Consider the following 13,898-nt stretch of genomic DNA (forward strand, 5'->3'; position numbering starts at 1 on the left):
TTTTTTTTGGAACAAAGGATCATTTTACCCCCTCAACTTGGCACAAAGTATCAAAAAAGTCCAAAGCTGAAAAACAGGATCACTTTTACCCTGAACTTGTCAAATTTTGATCAAAAACACCCCTCCCCACTCTCAACTCAGAGAGTGAGACACACTCTCCGGTTTTAATGGTGGTTTTTTTTTTCTCAAGGTGGTTTTTGATGATGAAAATTTAAAATGATCTTAATTTTTTTTAATCTTTCAAATTAATACATATAATTTAAAAAAAAAGACAAAATTACTTAAATTCAGCAAATAATAAATTTTAATTTAATTTATATATTAATTATTAAAAAAATTAAAAATAAAATCGTAAAAAGTAATCTTTATACAAAAAAAAACGATTTATACAATAACCTTTATAACCTATCGTCAAAAAAAAATTAAACTATCGGAATCGTCGGAACAGACCCACTGGGTCAGTTCATCTTCAACGGAAAAAAATGAACAGACCCAGATGGGTCTGTTCATCAGAGACCGGCGAGGACTGCTCCTCGCCTCTCACCTGTACACAAAAAGAAAAAGATAACAAACCAAACTTAAAAAGAAAAAACAAAATTAACATGAACAGAGCATAACTGAAGCTTTTAAATTGATCTTCATATTTGAATACCATGAAAAAATTACAAACCAAAATTAGGAAAACAAAGCACAAAGCTAACAAAGGTTGTATCTTTTTCTCGCCCAAATCCATGAAAAATAAAACAAAAAAATGACAGCCCCTAGCAGATCTTTCAACGGAAGCAGCTTCTTCATCTTTTTTTTGTTTAATCAACCCCCGTATCAATTTCACTCACCTCCGCTCTATCTCCGCCATACAAGCACCAAAAATCTACTCATTTAACTCTAGAGGAAGCCCATACGGCGCAACCAACAGACCCGGTACAGCAGTAGAGAGTCGCGATCACGGAAGCAACTTCTCCTTCCTCTTCACGAACAGCTGCTAGCGACGGTGTTTTAACGAAGAAGGAAGGCAAGGATGGGTGCAGGTGATGGGTTTTGGTTGAAGGATGGGTGGAGGCGATGATTTTGGTTGGTGGATGTGGAGGCCATGAAGTTTAGATTATGAAATAATGAGTAGGGTTATAATGATAAGTACAAATTGGTCCCTAGTTTTATTAAAGTTTAATTATAGTTAATTAGTATTTAATTGTGATTAATTAAAATAAACTAAAATTTTATAAAACCCATTCTCCAATTAAGGTGCCATGTCAGCATAGGGGTGTTTTTGATCCGGTTTTGACAAGTTTAAGGTATAAGTGATCCGGTTTTCTAGCTTTGGACTTTTTTGATATTTTGTGTCAAGTTGAGGGGGTAAAATGATCCTTTGTTCATTTTTTTTATTAGTTTCTTTGATTTCATTACTAATTAGTACTAAACTAACAAAAGCACCACACTAATTAGTAGACTGGTTTATTATAATACCAGCTCCCACCACCATAACTTTGACACCTTACACGTTCAGGACTTACAAGAAGACATATAAATAACAAAATTTGCTTATCTATACTATATTATAATTCTGAGCTCCAAATCAAATTTCAACACTATTATGACAAGTGGATCTCCCAAATTCATACATGTGGATTCCTACAAATCTTAAACGCTTAGAAACTCTTAAACAGCCTAGAAATGATTTGCTTTCATTGCCTGTTAAAAAACCCTGTGCAAGAATTGCTCTTTCGTATGCAAAAGAACAGTTACCCTCTTTGATATTCATAAAAAAAAGACGTTACAAACATAATTCAACAAAATCTGCAGCGTTATTTAAGTAATCTCCAATCTCTCACACACATTCAGCTTCAACAACAACGTGTGCTGATAAGTAACACCTCAGTCACTACAACATATCAATGTCTGCTGCTGCAGCAAATAGGGAGCTGAGCTTGAAAACAATTTTCAGGTCAGATGATTCAATTTTAAATATTTAACATTTATGCTATGCTGGTGCACCACACATAAGGTGTTTGATTAAGTTACGTTTAGAGAAATTTTTTTAAAACTCTTTCAATTCCAACATTTTTAGCAATAATGTTCCCACCTATGAGTTGAAGATGAAAATCATGATCACTGTTTTAATTGGTTCTTCAAATTCTCATCGTCTTATTTCGCAGTTCGTTCAACTTTTAAGTGTGTTTTAGGAAGCCAATCTTGGTAAAACATGCTTGTCTTTATTTGACTCTATTTTGATTTTAGTTTAACATATTAAAACGGAAGAATATGACTTCAAATGGTAAGTGCCCAAAGTCGAGTCAGGGGACGCACAATTAAGGTGGTATCCATCGTGTTCCGTGGTTATCCATGGAAGAGACTTGCGTGCTGACTTAGTTGTTTTGGATGTTCTTTCATTTGACGTGATTTTGGGGATGGATTGGCTGGCACGCCATTATGCTTCGATCGACTGTCGAGGGAAGTCGGTTGAGTTTCGGATTCCAGGTGATCTACCCTTTTCTTTTCAAGGGGAAAAGGCGGAGACACCGAAGAATCTGATTTCTGCGATCAAGGCAAAGTGGATGATGAGTAAGGGTTGTCAAGCTTTCTTAGCGGTGGTTAGAGACATGGATGCTGAGGTGGGCAGTATGAACACTGTCCCTATAGTGAATGAGTTCACTGATGTTTTTCCAGAGGAGTTGCCTGGATTACCACCTGATCGGGATATCGAGTTATGCATTGACGTTGTTCCTGGAACTGGTCCTATTTCGATACCGCCGTATCGGATGGCTCCTGCTGAGCTGAAGGAGTTAAAGGAGCAGTTACAAGAACTTCTGGACAGTGGCTTCATCAGACCGAGTACTTCTCCGTGGGGTGCCCCAGTTCTGTTTGTTAAGAAGAAGGATGGTTCCTTTCGGCTTTGTATCGACTACAGGCAGTTGAATAAGGCTACCATCAAGAACAGATATCCTCTTCCTCACATCGACGACTTGTTTGATCAGTTGCAGGGTGCGAAGTGTTTCTCCAAGATTGACTTGAGATCCGGGTATCATCAACTTCGGATTCGGGATGTCGATGTGCCTAAGACTGCTTTCAGAACGCGTTATGGGCATTTCGAGTTTCTAGTCATGTCGTTTGGGTTGACTAACGCACCAGCAGCGTTTATGGACATGATGAATCGGGTTTTCAAGCCGTTTTTGGATCAGTTTGTTATCGTCTTCATTGATGACATCCTGATTTATTCTCGGAGTGAGGAGGAGCATGCTTATCACTTGAGGACTATACTACAGACCTTGCGAGAGCATCAGTTGTATGCTAAGTTCTCAAAGTGCGAGTTTTGGCTGGAACAGGTTACCTTCTTAGGACACGTGGTGTCGAAGGATGGGATCAAGGTTGATCCGAAGAAGATTGAGGCGGTTATGGATTGGCAGAGGCCGAGGTCAGTTACCGAGATCAGGAGTTTTCTTGGGTTAGCTGGCTACTACCGTCGGTTCGTGCAGGATTTTTCTCGAATATCTGCACCTTTGACTAAGCTGACACAGAAGGGTGTTAAGTTTGAGTGGACCGACAAGTGTGAGGCAAGTTTAGAGAAGCTGAAGGAGATTCTGACTACAGCTCCTGTTTTGGCGTTGCCTGCTGGCATAGAGGGTTTTACTGTGTACTGCGATGCTTCTCGGATTGGCTTGGGTTGCGTGTTGATGCAACATGGCCAGGTGATCGCCTATGCTTCTCGTCAGCTAAAGAAGCATGAGGTGAATTACCCTACACATGACTTGGAGTTAGCTGCTGTGGTTTTTGCTCTGAAGATCTGGAGGCACTACTTGTACGGTGCGACTTGCGGGATCTTCACTGATCACAAGAGTCTGAAGTACATCTTTGATCAGCGAGAGCTGAATCTGAGACAGAGGAGGTGGCTAGAGTTGCTGAAAGACTACGACTGTACTATTCAGTACCATCCTGGTAAGGCTAACGTGGTAGCCGATGCGTTGAGTCGCAAGTCTTCGGGCAGTCTGGCCCATATTTCTGAGGTTGGACGTAGACCTATGGTTAGAGAGTGGCATGGTTTGATAGCTTCGGGCTACGGTTTTCAGGTTTCTCAGAATGGGAGTTTGTTGGCACAACTGCAGGTGCAGCCGGTTTTGATTGATAGGATTAAAGCTTTACAAGCTGAGGATCCACAATTGAAACGGATTATGGATGAGATCCATCTAGATGGGAATTCCGAGTTTGTCTTTGTTGACGGAGTTCTCAGGCTTGGTTCTAGACTGTGCGTTCCGGATTCAGATGGTTTGAGAGACCAGATTCTGGAGGAAGCGCATAGATCAGCTTACAGTGTTCATCCGGGATCTACCAAGATGTACCATGACCTCAAGGGTACGTATTGGTGGAGCGGAATGAAGAAGGATGTTGCGGAGTACGTTTCCAAGTGTCTGACTTGCCAGCAGGTGAAGCTGGAACATCAGAGACCTTTTGGCTATCTACAACCACTACCTATTCCAGAGTGGAAGTGGGAGCGGATTGCCATGGACTTTGTTGTTGGTTTACCACGTACTCGACAGGGGTACGATTCCATCTGGGTGATAGTTGACCGTATGACCAAGTCAGCTCATTTCCTTCCGATCAAGGTTTCGTATCCTGCTTCGAAGTTGGCTCAGCTGTACATCGACAGGATTGTCAGTCTGCATGGTGTACCGGTTTCGATTGTTTCTGACAGAGGTTCTGTTTTCACTTTGAGGTTCTGGAAAGCGTTACAGGAGTCCTTGGGTTCTCGATTGGACTTCAGTACAGCTTTTCATCCTCAGACTGACGGTCAGTCTGAGAGGACTATTCAGACGTTGGAGGATATGCTCAGGATGTGCATTCTTGATTTTCAGGGTAGCTGGGATACTCATTTGCCGTTGATTGAGTTTTCCTACAACAACAGTTACCATGCGAGCATTGAGATGGCACCTTATGAGGCTTTGTACGGACGCAAGTGTCGATCTCCTATCTGCTGGGAAGAGGTCGGCGAGCGGAAGTTGTCTGGTGCTGAGATTATTCAGATTACCTCAGAGAAGGTACCGTTGATAAAACGGAGATTGAAGACAGCTTTTAGTCGGCATAAGAGTTATGCTGATCCGAAGAGAAAAGACATCGAGTTTCAGGTGGGAGACTTTGTGTTTCTTCGGGTTTCGCCTATGAAAGGCGTGGTTCGTTTTGGTGTCAAGGGAAAGTTGGCTCCGAGGTACATTGGTCCCTATGAGATTTCAGAGAGGATTGGAGCTGTGGCTTATCGTCTGGTTCTTCCGCCAGACATGTCGTTAGTACATCCTGTTTTTCATATTTCTATGCTGAGGAAGTGCATCTCAGATCCTTCACATGTGATTGTGCCTCAGAGCGTTGAGATTGACCAGGAGCTGTCCTATGAGGAACAGCCAATTGAGGTTGTTGATACGCAAGTGCGTAAGTTGAGGAACAAGGAGATTCCGATGGTCAAGGTTCTGTGGCGTAATCACTCTGTAGAGGAGTGCACTTGGGAAACGGAGTCCGATATGCGGAAACGTTACCCTTTCCTCTTTCCATGAGGTACGTGTATCGTTGTTTATGTGTTTTAGTTGATTATTTCTATACTACGTTTGTTGTTATGTTATTTGTTTATGTGTCTAAATTCGAGGACGAAATTTTATTAAGGTTGGGAGAATGTAATATCCCATATTTTTTGATTATTTTATTTTATTTAATTTTTATAACATGCTATATTTTTAAATTTAAATTTTAGATAAAATATTATAGAGAAATATTTTTCTTTAAGAATGCTTTTAAAAATATTTTAACCCTAATTTATCTATTAATATACGTGTGTCCCTTACCCTAATTAAAGAACAAAAACTGAAACTTCCTTCTTCTATTAATTTGCGGCGCAATTGGTATTGTCCACTTTTTCTTTTCAATTCTCGTTTTCTTCTGCAAATTATATTATAAGGTAACCTTCTATTTTTCTTATTGAATTTTTATCATCATTGAATTAAGTAATGCCCATGTCATTACCATTGCTTTTCTTTTGCCATTATCCATGTGCATTATTCTGTAGTTTTCTATCTATGTTATGTCTTAACCAATAGAAAACGTTGATTCATTATTGTTCATGGAAAATTGGACCATTATTTTCTTTTAGATCAATTAATTATAGGAGTATACTTGATCATTCATTATTATTCGTTTGTTTTGCTTTGTGTAGCTTTTCTACCATGATGCCTACACTAATAATAATATTTTTTTAAAAAATCAATTACCAACAGTAATACGAAATAGTTGCTGCTTATATAAATATTTATGATTTCATAACTTAAATAATCTGTAAATATTTTATAAAACTATTTGTTCGAATATATGTTGGGTTTAATTGTTAAATAGTTTAAAACTAGGTAGTTATTTGATTCTTAGTTTAAATTGTTCCGATTATTAAAATATGAAACCATAAGTATTTTATAATCTAAATCTATATAATTACTCGGGTAATTGTATTTGATTTTTGAATATCATTTTGGCATTGCCATTTTGGCTAAATTACGATTTAGCCCCTGAAGTTTCTAAGAAACTTAATCAAGATAAGGTTTATCTTTTGGATCTTTGTTTTGATTTATAATTTAGTAAATTGAGAATGAGTAATAAATTTTGATTTCGAATATCAAATTTGGCTAAATTACAGTTTAGTCCCTAAACTTTTACAAACTTAAAATGGTTAAGTTTTGGTTGTAACTTAGGTTACTTGAATTGCAAGATATTGAATTCTATTTTAAATTAGATAATTATTTTATCAAGTATTTTAATTTATAAACTCGGGTTTATAAATTTAATAAAATTTTAAGTTTGGGTTAGACTATGGTCGCCCAACAAGTGGGAAGAAGCTTGGTAGTTTTAAATAACTCGGCTGACTCACTGATATGAATTTTAACTTGGGTTAAATTAAGTTGTTTAATAAAATACTCGAATCATTTTAATATGTTTATATGATTTGTACTCTATAACTTTAGTTATATTTGGAATGCATTTAATACAAGTGTTTATTAAATGTGGCCTGGTATTGTGTTGTGCTAGTCCTATGTGGTGTCTAGTACTCTCTAGAGTTAGGGTCTGATTTTAATTATGATTTTAATATTTTATTTAGGCTCGTCGACTGTTCGTACCTCAGAGGCGAACCAGAGTTAGATTGCTTGTCAAGTTTCACGTGGAATAGCAAGCAGTGAGTTTATATCTCTATTTACCTCTTTATTAAGCAAATGTATTATTTTGTATATATATATATGTATAAGCAGCTTTTGAACTGTTTTCGGCATTGTGGATTTGATTTGGAACGTGCTACTCGATGGGCATCATCGGGACTGCGTGCGCACCGGTAATGATTATGGTATTGAGGTAGGTTCGAGATACGTCTCACCTTAGTGAGGGCACCGGTGGAAGATACGTCTCCTGGGCTCACTATTTATTAAGTGATAGTCGGGAATCGGTTATTGAGATACGTCTCACCGACACGACAATGGATTTAGAATTGTGGTTTAGGGTTTCATTGATAATCCATAATGAAAATGTTTTATTAAACGTTTTAAAGGTTTTTAACTTAATAAATGTAAATGGTTATATAAACTCTACTCAGTAAATCTGACCCCGTTGTTTTCCCAAATTTTCCAGGTTTATGATTTGAGCATTGGTCGATCTCCGTTTCTTCATTCTCGGAGGTTTTTATTTTTATTTTCAGAATAAAGGAGTCGAACGGTTTTTAACTCTTAGACCGCAGTAGTAGTAACAGTTATTCATGTCTTAGTATTTTATTTATATTTTTGACTATGGTTGTTGGATTTGTCCAACTATTACTTTATCGCTTTTGGCATGTTTACAGTGTTTATGGTATTTATATTATATTGCCATACTGTTGGAGATTTTTCTGAGATAAAGCGTACGTTAAATATATATTGCTTATTGTACTGCTAGACTAGGCTGAAGTCTCGGTTGTCCCCGAGCATGTGGTTTTCTACAGGTACATTGTTTTAAATGATATAAGTTGGTTATCCGCAAGGCTAGCTACGGGTTTTGGTACAACCATACCCATACCCTAGCGCCGGTCACGATTCATGAAAATGGGTCGTGACAACCATAGTCACCATACGACGTTTTTTTAGCATAAAACCATAGTTTGTGGACATTCAATTTGAAAGGAAAAAAAAGTCTAATCATGCATCAATATAGTTTTCTTGCTTTTCCTTTCCTCTGACATATTGAAAATGAGAATGTCATATATCTGTGCAGATGAAGATAGAAAGGCAAGTTAACGGATTATAGTATTTAGCCAGTCAGGTTTGTTTAGTATGTGAAGCTAAATCTATGTTCTGTTAAAATTGAGTTTCTAAAAGTTGGGACTTTGCAGGTGTACATGGGATCACTTCCTGAAGGGAAATACTCAATTGGCTCACCAACTCAGTTTGCCTAAACAAGTTATCGTGAGCAGCAAGTGCTATCTCTATCTTAATTTTCATGTTCTTAAGTCCCTTTTATTTTCTTCTAATTTGCTCTCTTCTAAATCTATGTCCAGCTAGCTCAATTAGTTGTGTATGGGTTGACTGTGATAAATTTAGGAAATTATTTCTTTAAGTAGCGATTGATCTTAGTTTCAATTTAGAAGGTTAAAACTTGGAGAATTCATAAGGCTAGGAAGAGCAACACCACCTCTCCTACAAGAAACTATTCAGTACATGTTGGATGTGGATTACCATATGGAGTCTGAGAAGAAGTATTCGGCATCTAATGTTGTTGCTTACCGTGATTGCAGATGTTATGAATTCTATCAGATATTATAGATTGTAAATGCATTTGACGTTGGTACGGATCCGGAAACGAAAAAGTGGGACGCTAGCACACGGACATGGTAAAACAGTGTTATGGTTCCCTATGTTAAAAATGAAGTTTTGTAACACGTTCTTGAAATGGAAAATGTTGATTGAATAAAGTATTCGTGCTACTTTGCTATGTCAATGTATGTTTATAATTTTTTATTTTTTACTCTGTCACACAAGTTCTGGTTGTTGCTTCCTGCAAGTACTAATGCATTGATTCTAAAAAAAATTGCACCAACAATGCATGAGTAAAAGAAACAAATATTAGCCGCCTAGCAAGGCTGGATCATAAAAATGATAACACGTCATTTAATCAATAATATTTTACAATGTTATGATTCATTTTTTTAAAAAGTTATAGTATATTAATTGTTTTTAAAGGTTGTTATATATGAGAGTTTTTATACTTTTTATCAATAAATTATTTTATTATCACATGTTTTGTGATATAAAATAAATTGAATTTTGTTATGATGAATATTTTGGTAAGTGGATTGACTATAAATTGCAAGTGGTAATTTTTTCATTTTAAATTTCTTTTATTGTATTAAATATTTAATAATTAATATCAATGTTTGTAATCTATGAAATATAAATAGTTGAATATTATAAAATTTGAAAAGTTCAATGGCTATGAAATTTGAAAAGCTTTTATAGTTATAATTTTTATTTCATATATTGGTAATATTTATAAGTCAACTATATATGAAGAGTTTCTTATAGTTTAATCAATAAAATATTTATAAATTATATTAATTAATAATCCGTTTTTAAACCAAAATTAATATTAATTTTAAGATAATTTGTTTTAACCAGTCAATGAATTTATAATGAAACAATTTAAAAATAAATCTTATTGAATATTATGTATATTTAGAACAACATTTTATAATTTAAGTAATTCTATAATGTTAGAAAATATGGAAAAATATAAAATAAAATTTAATTAATAAAAATTGAACGTATAGAATTTTAAAATTTGATGGCTGTAAAATTTATAGAGTAAAGAATTTAAATCTGTTATTAATTATTAATATTTATAGGTTATTAAGAAAAATGTATTTTTTAAATTTAATTAAATTTTAATAAATATAATTTTGAATGTTTTATGTCTATTAAATTTAAAAAGTTTTAATATCTATATCTATATATTATATAATTGAGAGGACCAACAGAGCTCTCTCATTCATTCTCACCAAATAGAGTATTTCTGTTAGTTCCCACCTTTTTCAAAATACTTATTTTAATTAAATTTTATAATTTTTTTAATTTACACTTTTAATTTAAATTAGTCTTTGTTAAGATTTATAACTCTTCTTATTCGATCATAATAAAATTCCAATTTGATATTTACATTCGATCAATTCGACCAAAAGATTCCAGTTTAGCTATTCCTTTTCTTTATATTATTCTTTGTTCAGAGCAAAAACTAACCATTTTTTTTCTTTTCATCATTCTTTGTTCATATTTTACTTTGCGAGAACATATAATTTTCTGGAGTTTGAAGTTTCCATCATATGCTGGCCTTTTTAGCCCTTTGCTTTTTTTAGATTTTATCATGGAAATTGGCATCCATTCATGCATCATAGGCTATGTTTGGTTCATGGAATGCAATACCATGGAATTGAATAACTATTCCATGGGGAATGGAATAACTATTCTTTACTTTTTAAGAGGAGTAGTTATTCCACAAAATCATGGAATAGCAATTCCATAGAGTTACTATTCTATGAAACAAAGTAAGGAATAACTATTCAATACGGAATAATTATTCTATTCCGGACCTATTCCATGAACCAAATATGGCCATAATTGTAATTTGGTTTTGTTCTTTTTGACAGGATATCCTAATATACTTAAGTGGCATCGTTGAGTAAAAGTTCTTGGTTCCTCACGAAGAAAGATGACGGATGCCGAATAAGAGCGACATTAGTTAGGTAGTAATATGAAATTTTCAATTTACTTTTTCTTTAAGATAATTAGTTTTTTGTTTATAGTTTTGCTTTTAATGATTAACCGGTAAAGTATTTAATAATGTTAATTATGATGGATTTTTACTGTTAATTTAAAATGAGTAGGCTGTTTTACATTAGTTTTAACACTCAAATAAAAATATCTTTTTGCTTAAATGTGATCAAGGATGCAATTGGTGTTCTTTTTTTGTATATACGACCATTATTAATCTCTAATCCTTTTTCTTGGTTATATCAATCCAGGTTGCCAGTCTTTTATGGGTACGTTTTAGGAGGTAGTTGTTTGGAAATAATACTGCTGATTATGAATACTTTACTGCTTCTTTTGATTAGTTCTTTTTTATGCAAACAGTAATCTAGAGAATTTTCTACTTTTTTTAATTACGGTTAGGAATGTTTATCATTGTTTATCAACTATGTATTGATAGTTTCTTTAATAGATGATTTATTCCTTGATATTTTTATAATTTTAAAAAAGTTAATAATGAAAGATTAAAAATTCAGAAAAGGTTCATCTTCATTTTATGAATTTATACTTTATTAAAATAAATGTTATAATTTTTATGTTACATGTATAAAACTAAGGCGAATTTACTGTTAGAGATTAAATTCATAATGACAATACAAATGGTTCTTATGCTTCAACAATGGTTTTTGATTGTAAAAAGCCTTTAAAATCGTTCTTAATGATTATCACAAAACTCGAGTAAAGGTATTCGTAGAATATTTATGCAAATTTAGATTTAATATTCATGCAGATTAAAACAAAAGCCAATTAAAGAGCATAGAAATCTAGAATCTAACTTAAATTAAAGTTGTTATAAAATATTGATTTAGATTGTACACTAATTTTGTAAGCATTTTTTTTAATAATTACATGTCAAATTTTACATCACAATTTTAGATTTTGTAAGCATCTGATTGGATTCAAAGTTATAAAAACAACTATGTGGTCAATTTATCACTAAGATCAAATTTTGCATTACAGTTTCAACAACGCTAAACTTATTTTTTTTTTAGAACAAATCAAAAACACTAAACTGATTTAGACTTTTAAATCAAATTTTGTAAATAATTCGAGTAAATATATAAACTATGTATTCTCAACTAAAAATATACGAACTATTTAAATTTTAAAAAGTATATATAAAATAATTTTGAATTTTAATAATATTAAATATCCATCTAATTGTTTAACTATACAAACTCTACATCGAATTCTTTTATTATAGAAACGCTCTTCATCTAATTCTTGTATTATACAAATTTTATATCAAATTCCTAAAATCTCTACATCTAATTCTTTTATTATACAAACTTCATATTCTGTAATATTTATTTTATATTTTACAAAGTAAATCTTATTTTGTTCATTTATTATGTTTGAATGAAATTTCATCACATTCATCTAACGGAAAAATAAACAAAATATACAAAAACTAAAGTAATCATATTCATACAAACTCTACAGTCAATCCTACTATTATACAATCTCTACATTTTATCTTTCTATTATACACTGCTTGGCGATGGTATTACAAAATAAAATAAAACATAAAAACACATTAGCATCATCAAAACTTTCTTGTAAAACTTGAAAAAAGATTGAGACCCGACCGCTTGTGACAGTCGATCACTCTCATCTAGTAAATCCTTAACAACAATTGTTGCTTTCTCTCGGCCCTCCTTCATTTTCTTAACTGTTTTTCTTAAATTTTCAATTTCTTTTTGGCTGCCCTCAAGCTGATCATTCAATATTTTAACTTTGTCCAACAGTATAGTGAACTTCATGATATCATTATACGATACCTTCTCGTCATACCAGCGAAAAGTTCCACAGTCTTCAAGGGTCTATAAAACATCAAAATAGCCGCATAAAACACTCAGTCAGTTTAAGTTAGTAAGTTAATTCATAATAAAAAAATTAACAGAATTACAAACACAACATAGCTATGGCCAGTGAATTTTTAAACAACAAAAATTAGAGGTTTAGTCAATCACTCAAATCTAGTAGCCAAAGCTACTACTTTTTTTTACCAAAATAATCAAAACTATGAAATTACGGTCTTCGCCACTAGGGGTTTTCAACAATTGTTAATTGAAATAGATCTCTTCACTCAGTACAAATGAGACAAATTATCAAACAACATTTATTTTTAGCTTGCAATCGAAGGGAAAAAAACAGGTAACATTAATAAAAATTAATACAAAAACTTACCCTTAACATGAATGAGAATTAGAAGAAAAGATACCATTAACAAAAACATACCCTTGACTTAGAACAGCGCCAAAATCTTCTCTACGAATTTGTTTTGGTCAATGAAGTGTACAAAAGCAACCTTTCATGCATACAAGTGCTGCGTTTTTGTGTTGGAGGAAGATTGAACAGCTCGTTGTTCACATTCTCAAGGACCCTGAAAGATTCGGACATTGAAGACATATTTTGGCTTTCGAACTACCTCGTGTTTCCCTTGCTCAAATTTGGAAATTTTTTAAGTTAGGGTTTTTTGTTCTAAATTCAAAGGTCTGAGGAGGAATGAAGGTTTGAGAACGAAGAAGCAAAAACGATGGAAATAAAACGCACCGCTTTAATTACACCCAAGTCACCAACCATGGTTTGGTAAATAAATGGTTTGTCAGCAGAGGGTAAAATGGTAATTGCAAAAAATTCAGGTGACCTGACTGCCACCGCGGACAAATGCGTGTGCCAATTTTTTTTGGGTCCAATTGAAAACAAAATCCCATACTGGGGTAAAATTGGAGAAATTATAAGATCGGGGTATATTTGCAAAAGGGGCTAAAGGTGGGGGGATTTTCAGTCATTAGGCCTCAATAATATATACCTTCTGCTTCAACAGACATATTTTCTTCTATTTTAGTAATTTTTTTTATTTTTTTTTATTTCAGTAATGTACTTTTTTTAGAAACAAGGAGCTTTATTAATAGTTTAAAACAATTATATTAGTGAGATATTCAGAAAAGTGACAATACCACTTCTAATAACCTGAAATGGAACATATATTTTGCTCTAACATATGCGCTGCATGATAGGAGTAGAATACTCCTAGTATTTAGATAGCTTTTGCAT

Source organism: Mercurialis annua, linkage group LG8, assembly GCF_937616625.2.
Source record: "Mercurialis annua linkage group LG8, ddMerAnnu1.2, whole genome shotgun sequence".
Lineage (NCBI taxonomy): Eukaryota > Viridiplantae > Streptophyta > Magnoliopsida > Malpighiales > Euphorbiaceae > Mercurialis > Mercurialis annua.